This window comes from Callospermophilus lateralis, chromosome 8 (genome assembly GCF_048772815.1).
Source record: "Callospermophilus lateralis isolate mCalLat2 chromosome 8, mCalLat2.hap1, whole genome shotgun sequence".
NCBI classification, from domain to species: Eukaryota; Metazoa; Chordata; class Mammalia; order Rodentia; family Sciuridae; genus Callospermophilus; species Callospermophilus lateralis.
Window position 1 is genome coordinate 87,662,394 of NC_135312.1, and position 17,371 is coordinate 87,679,764.

The following is a 17,371-nucleotide window of genomic DNA, read 5'->3' on the forward strand; positions in this document are numbered from 1 at the left end:
CAGACATGACCAGCATAAAGCAGTGTGGTTTTAAAATGTTTGTTATTAGGAGAAGTCCCTACATGAACAAGTTACTACTACTACTACTAATTATGATACTGTGTTTGTGTGATTAACACCATATTCTCACTTCGAGTCAAAGGAAAGGCCCTTGTTTTCTTTATGAACTCAATGTTATCAAGTTGTTTTCTGTTGAGTATATTAAGCTGTTCTGTGAAAGGTTTTCATTTGGATTTTATGGTATTCTGGCCTGATTTTGAAGAAATAGGGAATTTATACTTAACTGAAATTAAATATAAATTCTGTATTTCCAGGAGCAAAGGTAATTTATTATAGCAACAGTAAATGTATATTTATTTTCCTCTATTCATTAATTAATTCATTTTTTTTCTTTAATTTAATTTAATTTTTTTTATTGGTTGTACAAAACATTACAAAGCTCTTGACATATCATATTTCATACATTAGATTCAAGTGGGTTATGAATTCCCATTTTTACCCCAAATTCAGATTGCAGAATCACATCGGTTACACATCCACATTTTTACATAATGCCCTATTAGTAACTGTTGTATTCTGCTACCTTTCCTATCCTCTACTATCCCCCCTCCCCTCCCCTCCCATCTTCTCTCTCTACCCCATCTACTGTAATTCATTTATCTCCTTGTTTATTTTCTCATTCCCCTCACAACCTCTTATATGTAATTTTGTATAACAATGAGGGTCTCCCTCCATTTCCATGCAATTTCCCTTTTCTCTTCCTTTCCCTCCCACCTCATGTCTCTGTTTAACGTTAATCTTTTCTTCCTGCTCTTCCTCCCTACTCTGTTCTTAGTTGCTCTCATTATATCAAAGAAGACATTTGGTATTTGTTTTTTAGGGATTGGCTAGCTTCACTAAGCATAATCTGCTCTAGTGCCATCCAATTCCCTGCAAATTTCATGATTTTGTCCTTTTTTAGTGTTGCGTAATACTCCATGGTGTATAAATGCCACATTTTTTTTATTCATTCATCTATTGAAGGGCATCTGTGTTGGTTCCACAGTCTAGCAATTGTAAATTGTGCTGCTATGAACATCGATGTGGCAGTATCCCTGTAGTATGCTCTTTTAAGGTCTTCAGGGAATAGTCTGAGAAGGGCGATAGCTGGGTCAAATGGTGGTTCCATTCCCAGCTTTTCCAGGAATCTCCATACTGCTTTCCAAATTGGCTGCACGAATTTGCAGTCCCACCAGCAATGTACAAGAGTGCCCTTTTCCCCACATCCTCGCCAGTACTTGTTGTTGTTTGACTTCCTAATGGCTGCCAATCTTACTGGAGTGAGATGGTATCTTAGGGTGGTTTTGATTTGCATTTCTCTGACTGCTAGAGATGGTGAGCATTTTTTCATGTACTTGTTGATTGATTGTATGTCCTCCTCTGAGAAATGTCTGTTCAGGTCCTTGGCCCATTTGTTGATTGGGTTATTTGTTATCTTATTGTCTAATTTTTTGAGTTCTTTGTATACTCTGGATATTAGGACTCTATCTGAAGTGTGAGGAGTAAAAATTTGTTCCCATGATGTGGGCTCCCTATTTACCTCTCTTATTGTTTCTCTTGCTGAGAAAAAACTTTTCACTTTAAGTAAGTACCATTTGTTGATTCTTGTTATTAACTCTTGTGCTATGGGTGTCCTATTAAGGAATTTGGAGCCCGACCCCACAATATGTAGATCGTAGCCAACTTTTTCTTCTATCAGACGCAGAGTCTCTGATTTGATATCTAGCTCCTTGATCCACTTTGAGTTAACTTTTGTGCATGGCGAGAGGAAGAGATGCAGTTTCATTTTGTTGCATATGGATTTCCAGTTTTCCCAACACCATTTGTTGAAGATACTATCCTTCCTTCATTGCATGCTTTTAGCCCCTTTATCAAATATAAGATAGTTGTAGCTTTGTGGATTAGTCTCTGTGTCCTCTATTCTGTACCATTGGTCCACCCGCCTGTTTTGGTACCAGTACCATGCTGTTTTTGTTACAATTGCTCTGTAATATAGTTTGAAATCTGGTATCCCTATACCGCCTGATTCACACTTCCTGCTTAGAATTGCTTTTGCTATTCTGGGTCTTTTATTTTTCCATATGAATTTCATGATTGCTTTCTCCATTTCTACAAGAAATGCCTTTGGGATTTTGATTGGCATTGCATTAAACCTATAGAGAACTTTTGGTAATATCGCCATTTTGATGATGTTAGTTCTGCCTATCCGTGAACAGGGTATATTTTTCCATCTTCTAAGATTTTCTTCTACTTCTCTTTTTAGGGTTCTGTAGTTTTCATTGTATAAATCTTTCACCTCTTTTGTTAGGTTGATTCCCAAGTATTTTATTTTTTTTGAGGATATTGTGAATGGAGTGTTTTTCCTCATTTCCATTTCAGAAGTTTTGTCTCTTATGTACAGAAATGCCTTTGATTTATGCGTACTGATTTTATATCCTGCCACTTTGCTGAATTCATTTATTAGTTCTAGTAGTTTTTTTGTAGACCCTCTTGGGTCTTCTAGGTATAGAATCATGTCTTCCGCAAATAGGGATAATTTAAGTTCTTCTTTTTCTATTTGTATGCCTTTAATTTCTTTCGCCTGTCTAATTGTGCTGGCCAGTGTTTCGAGAACTATATTGAATAGAAGTGGTGATAGAGGGCATCCCTGTCTTATTCCAGATTTTAGAGGGAATGCCTTCAATTTTTCTCCCTTCAGAATGATGCTAGCCTGAGGCTTAGCATAGATAGCTTTTACAATGTCGAGGAAAGTTCCTATTATCCCTAGTTTTTCTAATGTTTTGAACATAAAGGGATGCTGTACTTTGTCGAATGCTTTTTCTGCGTCTATCGAGATGATCATATGGTTCTTATCTTTAAGTCTATTGATGTGGTGAATAACATTTATTGATTTCCGTATATTGAACCATCCTTGCATCCCAGGGATGAATCCTACTTGATCATGGTGCACAATTTTTTTGATGTGCCTTTGTATCCGATTCGCCAGAATCTTATTGAGGATTTTTGCATCTGGGTTCATCAGAGATATTGGTCTGTAGTTTTCTTTCTTTGAGGTGTCTTTGTCTGGTTTCGGAATCAGGGTGATGTTGGCCTCATAGAATGAATTTGGAAGAGCTCCCTCTTTTTCTATATCCTGAAATAACTTGAAAAGTATTGGTATTAATTCTTCTTTAAAGGTTTTGTAAAACTCCGCTGTATACCCATCCGGTCCTGGGCTTTTCTTGGTTGGTAGTCTTTTGATTGCTTCTTCTATTTCATCCATTGATATTGGTCTGTTCAAATTGTGTGTATCCTCCTGACTCAGTCTGGGCAAATCATATGACTTAAGAAATTTATCGATGTCTTCACTATCTTCTATTTTATTGGAATAGAGGTTTTCAAAATAATTTCTAATTGTCTTCTGTATTTCTGTAGCATCTGTTATGATATTGCCTTTTTCATCCCGTACGTTAGTAATTTGAGTTCTCTCTCTTCTTCTCTTCGTTAGCATGGCTAAGGGTCTGTCGATCTTATTTATTTTTTCGAAGAACCAACTTTTAGTTTTGTTGATTTTTTCAATAGTTTCTTTTGTTTCAATTTCGTTAATTTCCGCTCTGATTTTAATTATTTCTTGCCTTCTGCTACATTTGCTGTTGTTTTGCTCTTCCTTTTCTAGGGCTTTGAGATGAAGTGTGAGCTCATTGATTTGTTGGTTTTTCCTTTTTTTGAGAAATGACCTCCAGGCGATGAATTTCCCTCTTAAAACTGCTTTCATTGTGTCCCATAGATTCCGATATGTTGTGTCTGTATTTTCATTTGTCTCTAAGAATTTTTTGATTTCCTCCTTTATGTCTTCTGTAACCCATTGATCATTCAGTAACATATTGTTCATTTTCCATGTGATGTAGGATTTTTCCTTCCTTCTTTTATCATTGATTTCCAGTTTCATTCCATTATGATCAGATAAAATGCATGGGATTATCTCCACCCCTTTATATTTACTGAGGGTTGCCCTATGGCATAATATATGGTCTATTTTTGAGAAGGATCCATGTGCTGCTCAGAAAAAAGTATATTCACTTGATGATGGTTGATATATTCTATATATGTCAGTTAAGTCTAGGTTATTGTTTGTGATATTGAGTTCTATAATTTCTTTATTCAACTTTTGTTTGGAGGATCTGTCCAATGGTGAGAGAGGTGTGTTGAAGTCACCCATAATTATTGTGTTGTGGTCTATTTGATTCTTGAACTTAGGGAGAATTTATTTTATGAACGTCGCAGCACCATTATTTGGTGCATAAATATTGATAATTTTTATGTCTTGTTGGTGAATGGTTCCTTTTAACAGTATAAAATGTCCTTCCTTATCCCTTTTGATAAACTTAGGCTTGAAGTTGATTTTATTCGATATGAGGATGGCCACCCCTGCTTGCTTACGAGGACCGTGTGTGTGATATATTTTTTTCCAACCTTTCACCTTCAGCCTGTGTATGTCTTTTCCAATCAGATGTGTCTCCTGGAGGCAGCATATTGTTGGATTTGTTTTTTTAATCCATGTTACCAGCCTATGTCGCTTTATTGGAGAGTTTAAGCCATTAATGTTTAGAGTTACTATTGATATATGTTTTGTACTTCCAGCCATGTTTGATTATTTATCTTTTTTTTTTTAATTTAGTTTGTTTCTCCATGATTAGCTTTCCCCCCGCCCTCTGTCTTTACCGAGGCACTTCCCACTGATGGTTTTGGTTGTTGTTTTTCATTTCTTCCTCGTGTAGTGTTTTACTCAAGACTCTTTGCAATGCTGGTTTTCTGGCTGCAAATTCTTTTAGCTTTTGTTTATCTTGAAAGATTTTTATTTCATTGTCATACCTGAAGCTTAATTTTGCTGGATACAGAATTCTTGGTTGGCATCCATTGTCTTTCAGTGTTTGAAATACATTGTTCCAGGATCTTCTCGCTTTCAGCGTCTGTGATGAAAAATCTTTTGTTAACCTTATTGGTTTACCCCTGAATGTAATCTGCCTCCTTTCTCTTGAAGCTTTTAATATTTTCTCTTTGTTCTGTATATTGGATATCTTCATGTGTCTTGGCGTTGGTCTACTGTGATTTTGTATGCTCGGTGTCCTGTATGCATCTACAATTTGTATATCGTTTCCTTTTTTATTTCTGGAAAGTTTTCTGTAATTATTTCATTCAGCAGGTTACTCATTCCCTTGGTTTGATTCTGTATACCTTCCTCTATCCCGATGACTCGTAAGTTTGGTTTTTTTATGTTATCCCATATCTCTTGGATGTTTTTCTCGTTATTTTTTACCAGCCTTTCCTGAGTTGGCTAGACTTTTTTCAAGGTGATATATTTTGTCTTCATTACCTGACGTTCTGGCTTCTACTTGTTCCACTCTGTTAGTGATGCTCTCATATGAGTTTTTAATTTGGTTTATAGTTTCCTTCATTTCTAGAATTATTGTTTGATTTTTTTTATAATCTCTATCTCCTGATAAAGATGCTTAACTTCTTCTTTTATCTGTTTATGTAATTCATTTTCAATGTGTTCTTTCACTGTTTGGATTTGCTGTCTTGTATCCTCTTTAAGGTTCCATTCCATCTGTCTAAGGTATTCCTTGAGTTCTTTATATGACCATTTTCCTATGACTCTAGGTCCTCCTGTATATTTAGGCTGTCCTTCATTGTTTGTACTCCTTTTCTTCCTTGCTTTTTCATGCTGCTCATGTTATTTCTTGTTATATTTGACTGCTGAGTTACTGTTTACTCTTATAAATTTATTTGATGCTTGGGAGGAGAGATATTAGAAGGGAAGGGAAGAAGTCACTAAAGAGAATGAGAGTAAGCAGGTAGAATTCAAGGAAGGGGGAATAAGAAAATTGAAAAGAAATGGAAAGACAAAAGAAAAGAAAAAATAGAAGATAAAGAAAAAAAAATTTAAAAAAAAATAATGATAATAGAAAAATGAAAATTAAAATTAAAAAAATAATAATAAAATTAAAAAATTTTTTAAAAACCCAAATTAAAAAAAATAATTAAAAAAAATAATAATAAATGCAGTCTTAGAGTTTGATTAACTTCTCTTTCAGTAGGTGGAGCTGTGCCCACTGGGCCAAGCTTCTCCTCTCAGTAGGCGTGAACCAAACACTGTGCAGCAGCTCTTTCTCCCAGACTGGGCGGGTCTCCAATTCTGAGTGCCTAGGGCCTTCTCTTGTGTTTCCTCAAGCCAGGCCCTGCTCACCGATGACGCTCACCACAATACTGGCTACACGCCAGGTCTGCTGCTTCTGGGAGCCCTATTTTCTTGAACGCCTGGGCACACTCTCCCTGTTTGCCTCCCTCAGACCCTAAGTTTGTAGAGCTTGGGACTGAGAAACCCCAGCGAATTTGCTTGCCCTCTGGTAGTCACGCCCCTGGTAGCTGGTGCAAGAGACCTCAGTTGTCAGCACTGGTGGGAGCGGTAGCCGGGAGTTCCGCACCGCGAGTCCCGCGCCACTCCTGATTCCCTCGGTCTGGCTATCGCGCTCATGGGAGAGCTGAGAGGGACCCTTAAGGTTTCCCCGCTGTGTGGAGAGGAAGGGCTAGGGGATTACACACCTGTCACCACTGGTTTCAATGAAGTTATCTTTTCCGCCGGGTGATGTCAGTTCTCTGCCATGGTGGTATCCCATGCAAATGGTGACTGTTCGTTCCCTTTGCTGGGTGACCAATGCTAAGGGTGGGTCCTGACTGTTTCTCCCAAGCCCCGTTTTAATCCTGTGGCCACTGCCTATGAAGGCTCGGTTAGCTTTTACCCCCTTACTTTCAGAAGGGCCGACCAGTTATTTCAGTGGGAGCTTGAATGCAGCCGATCCAGGCTCGGTGTGTGTTCTGAGAGGCCCAGACTGTTCACCCCAGATCCACGTCAGCTCAGCATTGCCTAGTGATCCTGAGCAAACAGCATTTAGACAGTTTACGACTTCCTATGCCCGCGCAGCTGAAGAGGTCAGTTACTTGATCTCTCTGCGCCCACCGCCATGTTGACTCTCTCCTCTATTCATTAATTTAAAATGTAAGTGTGTCAAGCAAAAAGTATATAATGTATTGTTTGACATATAACAAAATATGTAACATATTGCCAACAATAGCATGTAATAGTTGAATAGGAGCAAAAGTGTTTTAGATGAAGGAAATTACTACAGGCAATAAACCAAATTTACAGGAACAAATTAAGAATATCTGAAATTATACACACAGATATTAACAGCACGAAATGTACAAGCATATAACTGCTATCCTTTATTTTTTCAACTTCTTAAAAAGACAGAAATATACTCAAAGTAATAATTACAACAAGATATTGCTGGATTTAAAGATTTATAATTATAATATGTATTATAATACCACAAAATGAGTAAACAGGAGTAGAGCTACATGATTAACATTTCTGATCTCAGCACAATTATGAATCTGAATCTATAGAAAACAAGGGCATATTATAAGCATTGGAGCAACCAGCATGTAAATTAGAAAATTGGGAAAACATTAAAGAACACAGACAAAAAACAATGACAGAAGAACAGAGGGACAAAATATATGAGATATGTAGGAAACCAAAAAAAAAGTCAGATGTAAATAGAACCATATTAATCATAACATTTAATGAGATTGAATTATTCTAAATAGCTTCTTCTGTGTTTTGCTTGATATTACCTTGGAAGCTTTGCCATATTTGATCTTACTTTATTAGTTTTTCTGTAATATATGACTCTAAAAGTAAGAGTCGACAGGCAGTGTTACACAGGGGGCATGGCTTAGTCTGTTACTTGTTCATGATTTGTGACATGGAGTGAAGCCTCTTTTGGAAGGCTGTGGGATAAACATATGTCAAAACATCACATTTTACCCCATAAATATATACAAATATTATTTATCAATTAAAAATAAAGTATTAAGTAAAAGTGAAAAAAAATAACCACTAAGGTTACATATATAAAGAAGGCACTAAAATTGGTAGAGATATAACAAGATCTTTTTACATGTTACATTTTATACTTTTAATTTTTTTCACATTGAAAATATGCCTCATTCAATAGTTAATTGAAAACCTGGTGCCTGTCCTCAAGCAATTATAATTTTTCAAATGCTTTATTGAAAAATTATTAACAAGTAGTATGGTATTATCTCATTTTCATAGACTATAGTATATATGTACATATATATAGGAAAAGTAGAAAGGCTATACTATAGAATATTAATCATGACTATTTGATGTTGGAATAATTTATGGTGTATTTTCTAGGGGGCGGTAGGTACAGTTCTAAATTTGTTTTCATTGAACATGTTATGTTTTGTAATAGAAATTTAAACTATATTATATGGTAATAATGAGTCGAACATTATTTTAACTCACAAAGTATAAGAACATATGTATTTTATACTGAGACCCAAAGCACACCAAAAATGTGTTTATGTGTATTTGTAACAAATTTAATAAACATTGTCTCACATTTCCTATATATAATGCATATATTTCTTAAATGTGCATATCCAGTATGTTGATTATGTGAACCTTAATTTGACAAATGCTTTTGTAAAGGATTTTTAAAATGCAGTAACTGATTTTGAAATTTAAAAAGTAAAAGGCTATTGGAGTACAATATCACACATTTTTTAACCAGAAAAAAAAAAATGCTTTTTAAGCTAGAGATCTCATTCCATCTTAACCACCTTTGTTTCCTGATTGTCTTACTTCTGAGAATGGTATATTGAAAAGTTTTGTTAGAAAATGTTTATAGTGGGCTGGGGATATAGCTCAGTTGGTAAAGTGCTTGCCTTGCATGCTCAAGGCCCTGGGTTCAATCCCTGGCACCACAAAAAAAAAAAAAAAAAGAAAGAAAGAAAAGAAAAGATAAAAAAGAAAATGTTTATAGTAACATTGAAAACATTTTGAAGTATTAACAATAGCAGTGATAATATAAATATTACTGAGTGCTTTAAGTTGTAAAATAATTAGTGTTAGAAGTAAAACTTTAATCATTTGCCATCAATCCTCTGCTCTCAGCCTTGTGTATCTTTCATTGGAAAAATAGAAACTAAAATATCAGTCCATTTTTTCCTTGTTCATTGCTCTTTGTTATTTATTTAGATACAGGGTATTTTAACTCTCTGTGATATAATTATTAGGCTTAAAGTAACCCTCAATAATTACAGTGTCATTTGCTTCTAGACTTGTGGAGAAGCATCTTTCATTTGAGTAGACAGCTTATTGAGTAAGGGATCCAATAAGAATACATACAATATCCAAAATAAAAAGAGAAAACAATGGCAGGTCCTTTATTATTAAATGAAAAGCTGTGAAAAAATAATTAACCAATGGAAATATCATTATAATAATATTCATTATTAATGCATATTAATATGTGTTTGCTTTATACATATTTTTTAATTTAAATTTATATAATATTTTGCCTCATGTTATAAATGTGAGGTATAAAACAATAGGATACTAGATTGGTCTTATGGCTAGAGCTGAAGAAATATTGAAGAAATGGATTGCCAAGATGGCAATGTTATTTTGAGGAAAAAAGAATACTATTAACTAAAATATAGGCTAAAAGAAGAGATCATTATTTTTTAGAAAAATTTCTTGCCCAGGGCAGTGGAACATGCCTGTAACCTCAGAGGCTCAGGAGGCTGAGGCAGGAGAATCGCAAGTTCAAAGTCAGCCTAAGCAACAGCAAGGTGCTAAGCAACTTAATAAGATGCTGTCTCTAAATAAATACAAAATAGGGCAAGGGATGCAGCTCAGTGGTTGAATGCCCCAGAATTCAATCCCCAGTACCCCTGACCCTCACCAAAGTTCTCTTAAAAGTATCTAACATGTATTCAACTCAAAAGAAAACTACATTAGTTGAATGCTATAGATGACAGAATATTTATGTAGACAAATGATAATGGAATAATATAGACTATGATAAAATTCTTAGACATACTCATGAATATGAGTAGCACTAAGAAAGAAAACAGAGGAAAAATAATTTATCTTTGCTGTAGTTAATCATATAATTGAATTCTGAATGATTATGATGTAAGGAGCAGAGATTAGCAAAAAACATTGTTAAAACATGATACTGTAAACACGTTAAATGTTTACTGCATAACAAGTACTATTCCATCCTTTTTGAAAGTAATCATTCATCAAATCCTACAAATTTGTAAATAATGATTGTTAAATCTTTATATATTACACCAGTTTTGGAAGGACTACTAATAAGGTGAAAGTAAAATTCTACATAAAAATAACTGATAAAAATATTTTATGAAAGATAACAGAAATCAGTTTTTAAAATATTATATTTTTTGCATTATTTTACAAACGTAAATATGTTTGTTTTAAAGTATCCCTTAAATTCTGGGATTTGTTTGTACCCTACTTGCAAGCTTATAAATTATAACTGTTTTCTGGATAGTGACAGAAAACATAAGACTCCTGAATTAGAGATGAAAGGCTTTATCACTCATAGTACAACAATCAAAGTTAAATATTAGCATATGTTTGTTGTTTTCCCTCCTTCCCAAATCTCATGGAAACAACAATGAGTGCCCAGATGTTACCTATATATATATAGTGAATTGTGTTAAAGGATTGAAACCATGAGTTCAGGAATTTCAAATGTTTTTAAATAGATGGTAAATATGCCTTCCCTTTTTCTGAGAGAGTAAGGGAAAGACTCCTTTAAAAAAAAAAAAAAAAAAAAAAAAATATATATATATATATATATATATATATATATATATAATTCTTTTATAGATGTACATGACAATAGAACATATTTTGGCATATTATACATAATACATGGAATATGATTTATTCTAATTAGGATTCTATTCTTGTGGTTATACATGATGTGGAATTACCCTGGTCTTGTATTCAAATACAAGGATAGGAAAGTTATATCCCATTAATTCTACTGTTCTTCTGTTCCCCTCCCGGCTCCCTGCCTTTTATTCTCCTTTTTTGTTCCAAGTCTATAAGTAAACTTGTCCTATCTCCACGGAGAGATCTTATCTTTGTTTTCCAAAGGTGGATTTTTTGTTTTTTTTTTGTTTTTTTGTTTTTTTGTAAACATATTCGAAAAGATAGTTCAGGACAAAGATCAGTGTTCACAAAATCAAACATCTTTGTTCACAAGAAATCCAGAAATTCAAGAAAGCACATTAAAAGTTGAATTTAATAAGCCAGGTGTGGTGACACACACCTGTAATCCCAGCTACCCTGGAGCCTGAGGCAAATTCTAGGACAGTCTCAACAATTCAGCAAGACTGTTAGCAGCTTAGACCCTGCCTTAAAATTTAAAAATTTTAGAAAATGAAAGGACAAAGAATGTAGCTCAGTGTTAAAGTTCTCCTCAGTTCAATCTCCAGTACTGCAAAGAAAAGAAAAAAAAAGAGGAAATAAAAATACTTAAAAAGAATAGAAAGAGAATATATAACTTTTAAACCAAGGCAGGTTGTGGTAGTAAGACAAAGTCATTCAAACCTGTAAAATCAGAGAGAACATAGAAAGAATGTAAGCTAATTAAATTGCCTATTAAAGGAGTATTTAGATGGTGTTTTTAAAATCCATCTATATGCTATTTATAAGAGGTAAAAGTAAACATGTAAATATATTGGTCAAAAATTGTAAAAGACATATTAGGCAAACATTAACCAAAAAGAAATATGTACAATAATATTAATTCAAATAAGTTTTTTAAAAGAGAACACAAAATAGATTCACTCATAAATGAAATTTGGTATATGATAGAGGTGCCTTTATAAATCAATTAGAAAAGAAAACATTAATAAATAAAATGGTTCTGATAAAATTGGGTAACTATGTATGGTAAGGGGTGTGAACCAAAGGCTAACCTCTTACCACAAATAAAAAAAATAAGTTATAGGTCTACAATATAGAACACCTAAATAAGAAGCATCAGATTTATCATATCTGTTTAGGAAAGAATTTTTATTTACTTTGTAGAAAATATATGAATTTCAAAAGAGAATTGAGTAATACAAAGGGGTCTCATATTACATTGGTAATATATTATTCTGGTTTAAAACATTTTTGAAACAAAATTAGCAGAACGTTAATGTGTATTAAATCTGAAATGAGGGTACTTCAGTGTTTTTAAAATGTGCTGCTATGCAGATAGTGAATTGTTTGGTAATTCAATACTTTTCATATAATGTATTTATTTTGTTAATAACCCACTCCTAAAATGGAGACTTTTCATGTAATTTCTTAGAAAAAATCTTTACTCTAGTAGTAGTATAATGAAAGTAATATCAATTTACATTTGTAGTGTGATTAGTGAATGAGACATTTGTAGATAATGAGGAATTGGAGATGGAAATGTATAGCACATGGCAAAATGCTGACCATCCCTGATGTCCAGCTTCTGGTTTCTAATAGTAAACCTCTAATTATGGGACAATAAAATGCCTCTATGTATATTGCTAAAAAGTTGCCCTACAGATATTCTCAAATCCCCTTTATGTAATGATTCTGTTATGACTGAGAATCCCTAGAATAAACAAAGAGAAATCAGGGGAAAGAGAATATATCTTAATTTATAGGAAATTCCTCTGTCTACAGTGATTTTCACTTCACAGAAAGTATCAATTGAAACTTATTTAGTAAAGAAAGCTAAAATTGTAACTAAAAGATTTTTTTTTTTTGAGGAGGCTGTTTCCCCACCTTTGTAGATAATATAAAAATGTTAAGAGGCCATTTTAAAATTTAATTTTGTAGACATTTGATATTTTTACTGTGGAGATTGTTGAAAATGAGTGGTGGTGGAAGGGGTGTGATAAAACACAGAATGTTTTTAACATTTATCAGATCTTTTTAGTTGCAGTCATTAGTTTTTATATGCAGCATCTTTTTTTTTTCTTCTCTTACATTATTTTCTTTAGTATTTTACCTTTAAAATAATTGTTGAGGAATCTCTGTGCCTCTAACAATATAGGTGAGGATTCATCAAGAGGAAGTGCTTGATAATAAGTTCCTAGACGGTGTTTCCTACTCAAGAACTAATCCTATCAAAGTAAGCCCTCATTAATTTTCCATCATTGAAATTCAGGCTTCCATTGCAGGAAAGATTATGATTTCTGGCTCCTTTCTATTTTCTGTGGGTCACAGAACTCTGAACACTAAGCACTGCTGAAGCTTAAATAGCTAGGAATATTTTATACTGATGTGATGCTTAGATTATATGTCATGGTAGTTATGTGATTTACATATAAATAGAGTAATGTGTATTTGGCAAAATTGGGGCCATAGTGATTTTTATCATTTTTGTCTTGATGTGTTTTTGCTTCTGGAAATATACCAGGCACTTAAAATGAGAACAGTAAAGTATGCTTCCTCATTTTTAAGAGAACTATTCCTGAAATATAGGAATAGCATTCAGCTTGCAAATTATGAAAATTTGTCAGGTGGCCATTAAGAGAATGATAAGGACTGTATATCAGTACTACAAATACCTTTTAAACCTGTATTCTCAGTTAAAGCTAACAAATTCAGCGATTTGCTGGCAAAATTTGGCAGAACTGCATTCTGAAAAGATGCTTTTACTACGACTAATTTCTTCTTTCCTTAAAAACTTATTACTATTATTTTCAAAATTTTTATTCAGCTAGATTTATACTTAAAGGTAAAAGGACTACTTGGAAATATTTGTTCATTGGTTCATTCATTTGTTGCTGGCCTTTGTGTTGTTGCTTCAAAAATAATTAGAGTTTATCTAAAAAGGATACTCTTGACAATAAATTTTTCATATTTAATCCAGATAGGGTCCAGGAAAATCCACCTTATTTGAAATATACCATGATAAGAATTCCACCAATCTATTGTAGTCCATATTCTGAGATCTGGGGTATGTGTTTTCTTGTGTGCTAGCTGCTGTGGTGTTCTTGACATTAGTTCTAACACCTAATTCCCTGAATACAAATAACATATGAAAGTCTCTTTTTAATAATAAATCTTAATTACTGTTCAGAAAGGACCAATTTAGGCCCTGGGTTCGCTCCTCAGCACCATAAATAAATAAATAAAATTGTGTCCAACTACAACTAAAAAAATAATTATTTAAAAAAATAGGTATATATGACAGCAGAATGCATTTTGATTCATTGTACATAATAGTGTTTTGTGGGATTTTTAGTACTAGGGATTGAACTCATGGGCACTTGACCACTGAGCCACATGCCCTATTTTGTATTTTATTTAGAGATGGAGTCTCACTGAGTTACTTAGCACCTCGCTTTTTTGCTGAAGCTGGCTTTAGACTTAATCCTCCTGTTTTAGCCGTCCAAGCTGCTGGGATCACAGGCATGTGCCACTCTGCCCGAGGACCCAGATTTTGGAAACCAAAGGACCTATTAATGACCCAGGAAAGATAAAATAGTATTTTGGGTAACTTCTTTCTAAAAGGTCACACACACAAGGTAAATGTCAGTTTAATAAATCATCAACTTTACCCCTCATCCATTTCTAATCAAATGTATCCTTATAGATGACAGAAAATTGAACGGACACGTGGTATATTGTAGTCGTTTTCAAACTTTTTGGTCTTAGGATCCTTTCATATTCTTTTTTTTTAATCAAAATTGCAGCATTTATTTAAATATCAATGTATTATAAAATATTTATACTTCTCCTGAAAATGAAAAATGGGACTACATAATTTTTAGCCTATATTTTATTTTTATTTGGGGACCCCAAAGAGTTTTTGTTTATGTGGATTATACCTACTAGTATTTACTGAGATATTTTTAAAATATTAGTGTATTATTTCACTGAAAAATAATAACTTATTGAAATTAACCAAAATAACATTTTTTTCTAAAAAAAAATAGCTGTTTCTCTCCCCAAATTAGAAGTAGTACTGTTTTGTATTTTTACACTTGTTTTAGTTAATGTAAAAGATCTAGATTCTTGTATCTGCTTCTGCATTCAATCAATTGCAATATATTATTTTGGTCAAAGTATATGAAAACTGATAGTTGTTGGCAAAGGAACTTCTCAGACACTTCTTATGTCTTAGTTTCAATGTACATTCTTTATCAAGTAAACTTTCATGCTCTGTTACATTAAAATTCATTAGTCTCTCTTGTACTTGGAATGGCTCTTTACCCATACATGATGTTGTAATGTTATAGATTGGTCATATAGAATGTATTGGTTCACTGAGTTTGCACAACTTCCAATTATGAAAACTTTCATTTTACGACATCAAAAAATCACATTCATTATAGAGCAACTAAGAATAAAGCAGGGAGGAAGAGCAGGAAGAAAAGATTAACATTAAACAGAGACATGAGGTGGGAGGGAAAGGGAGAGAAAAGGGGAATTGCATGGAAACGGAGGGAGACCCTCATTGTTATACTAAATTACATATAAGAGGTTGTAAGTGGAATGGGAAAATAAACAAGGTGAGAAATGAATTACAGTAGAAGGGGTAGAGAGAGAAGATGGGAGGGGAGGGGAGGGGGGATAGTAGAGGATAGGAAAGGTAGCAGAATACAACAGTTACTATTATGGTATTATGTAAAAATGTGGATGTGTAACCCATGTGATTCTGCAATCTGTACTTGGGGTAAAAAAGGGAGTTCATAACTCACTTGAAGCTAATGTATGCTAATGTATGAAATATGATATGTCAAGAGCTTTGTAGGGTTTTGAACAACCAATAAAAAAAAATAAAAATAAAAAAAAAATCACATTCATTAATGTCATCACTGATCTCATTCAAAAAGTCATTAAGTATTGGGAAGCTGCCAAGCTTACTATGACAGATATAAGTTTTCTTGTATTCTAATCTTCATCTGTCAGCTCAAATTTTTTCTTGAAGTAACAGGCTCACTTTATTCATTTTTTGAAAAGTATTGGTCAAATAGCTAAGTCTAAAAAAATTGTTTATCTGTCATTCTTTCAAGTAAAAATAGCATTTCTTGAAAAAAGTATTTATGTTGCCTTATAGCTCAAATGATACTGTGTTTCGTCAAGTCAATCATTGTGTTTCGGAATATAGCACAAGTGCTTTACACTTATTCCTGTGTAATTTTACAAAAAAATGTAAAATATATTTAATAAAATTATTCATTTTTACTCCTTCACAAATGTAATGACTATAATTAGACTTTGGGTCCATAGCCTTGATTTGTGCTTAGTTGCCAACAGTTGGATCCATCAATGGCTTTACAAAATTAACACAAATGTCAGCACAGTAAAAGCAAAAAAGTCTTATGAAAATAGTTTGAAATGATAGACCCATGATTTAAGAAAGCTGATATAGAGGTAAACTCTCAGACCCTGGGCCATATGGGCCAGTGGCCTAAATCCTGGTTTTTCAATGTGAAATTATGAAACCTTAGTTTCTCTTACCCATAATTCTCTTACTATAAATGTAGATTATGATAAATTTTCCCTCATTGAATTTCTGTAATGATTAAATTATATAAAACATCTAAATTGTTCCAAACAATTCTTGGCACATAGCAAGTGTAAACTGGTTAACTATTATTTGTATTATTTTTTATTATTATTTTTTCACAGTACTGTACTGGTGATTGACCCCAGGAACCATTATACCACTGATTTTGTGACAGGGTCTTACCACATTGCCTAAACCCAGCTCAAACTTGTGATTCCCCTGCCTCGGCCTCCTGAGGATTACTGGAATTGCAGGCGTGTACCACCATGACTACCTTGTTTACTGCTATTAGATTCTGATCGTGTTGTATTATTGCTTTGGTTTATTCATGGTTTTTACACTTAGAAGAAGATTATATTTCAAGCTATAATAGATATATTACTTTGCTTCATCAGTTAATGAACAGTCTACCAGGGGAGTGTGGTACTGTAATAGTAAAGACTCATTTGTTTGAATTGGCGAGATTTCCTGCCACTTTGAATTTTAACCTTTTTATTGATTTAACTTAAAGATCATTTTAAGTCTCCAAGAAAAAAAGTGCTACATGGCATCTCTTAAAGTCCTTCTTATTAATTATGTTTGAAAATTTTGAAGTTTTTCAGTATTCAGTGAAGTAATGGAAAGTTGCTCTGGAAGTACAGCTGTCCTTTCCAAAATGATAGTGTAGATTTAAAAAACATTAACTTACCCAAGTTTATAGATTTTCAGTTCAAAATTGTAAGCCAACTAAGAATGAATAGTAAAAAGTATGTTTATGTAGTTACTTATTTTTCTACTTTTTTTTCTTATCTAGGGAGATCATGACAAATGATATAACTAATATAACCTTGTGTATGGGGGAGACATTAACCATTTACTTATTAATTGTTTTATATGTTTCAGTC

At 33.3% G+C, this 17,371-nt stretch overlaps 1 protein-coding gene across 2 annotated transcripts in view; it reads left to right on the forward strand.

Annotated features, from left to right (window-relative positions):
* Positions 1 to 17,371, forward strand: part of Tbck (TBC1 domain containing kinase) — a 237,430-nt gene that overhangs the window by 93,740 nt on the left and 126,319 nt on the right. The window lies entirely within an intron of this gene.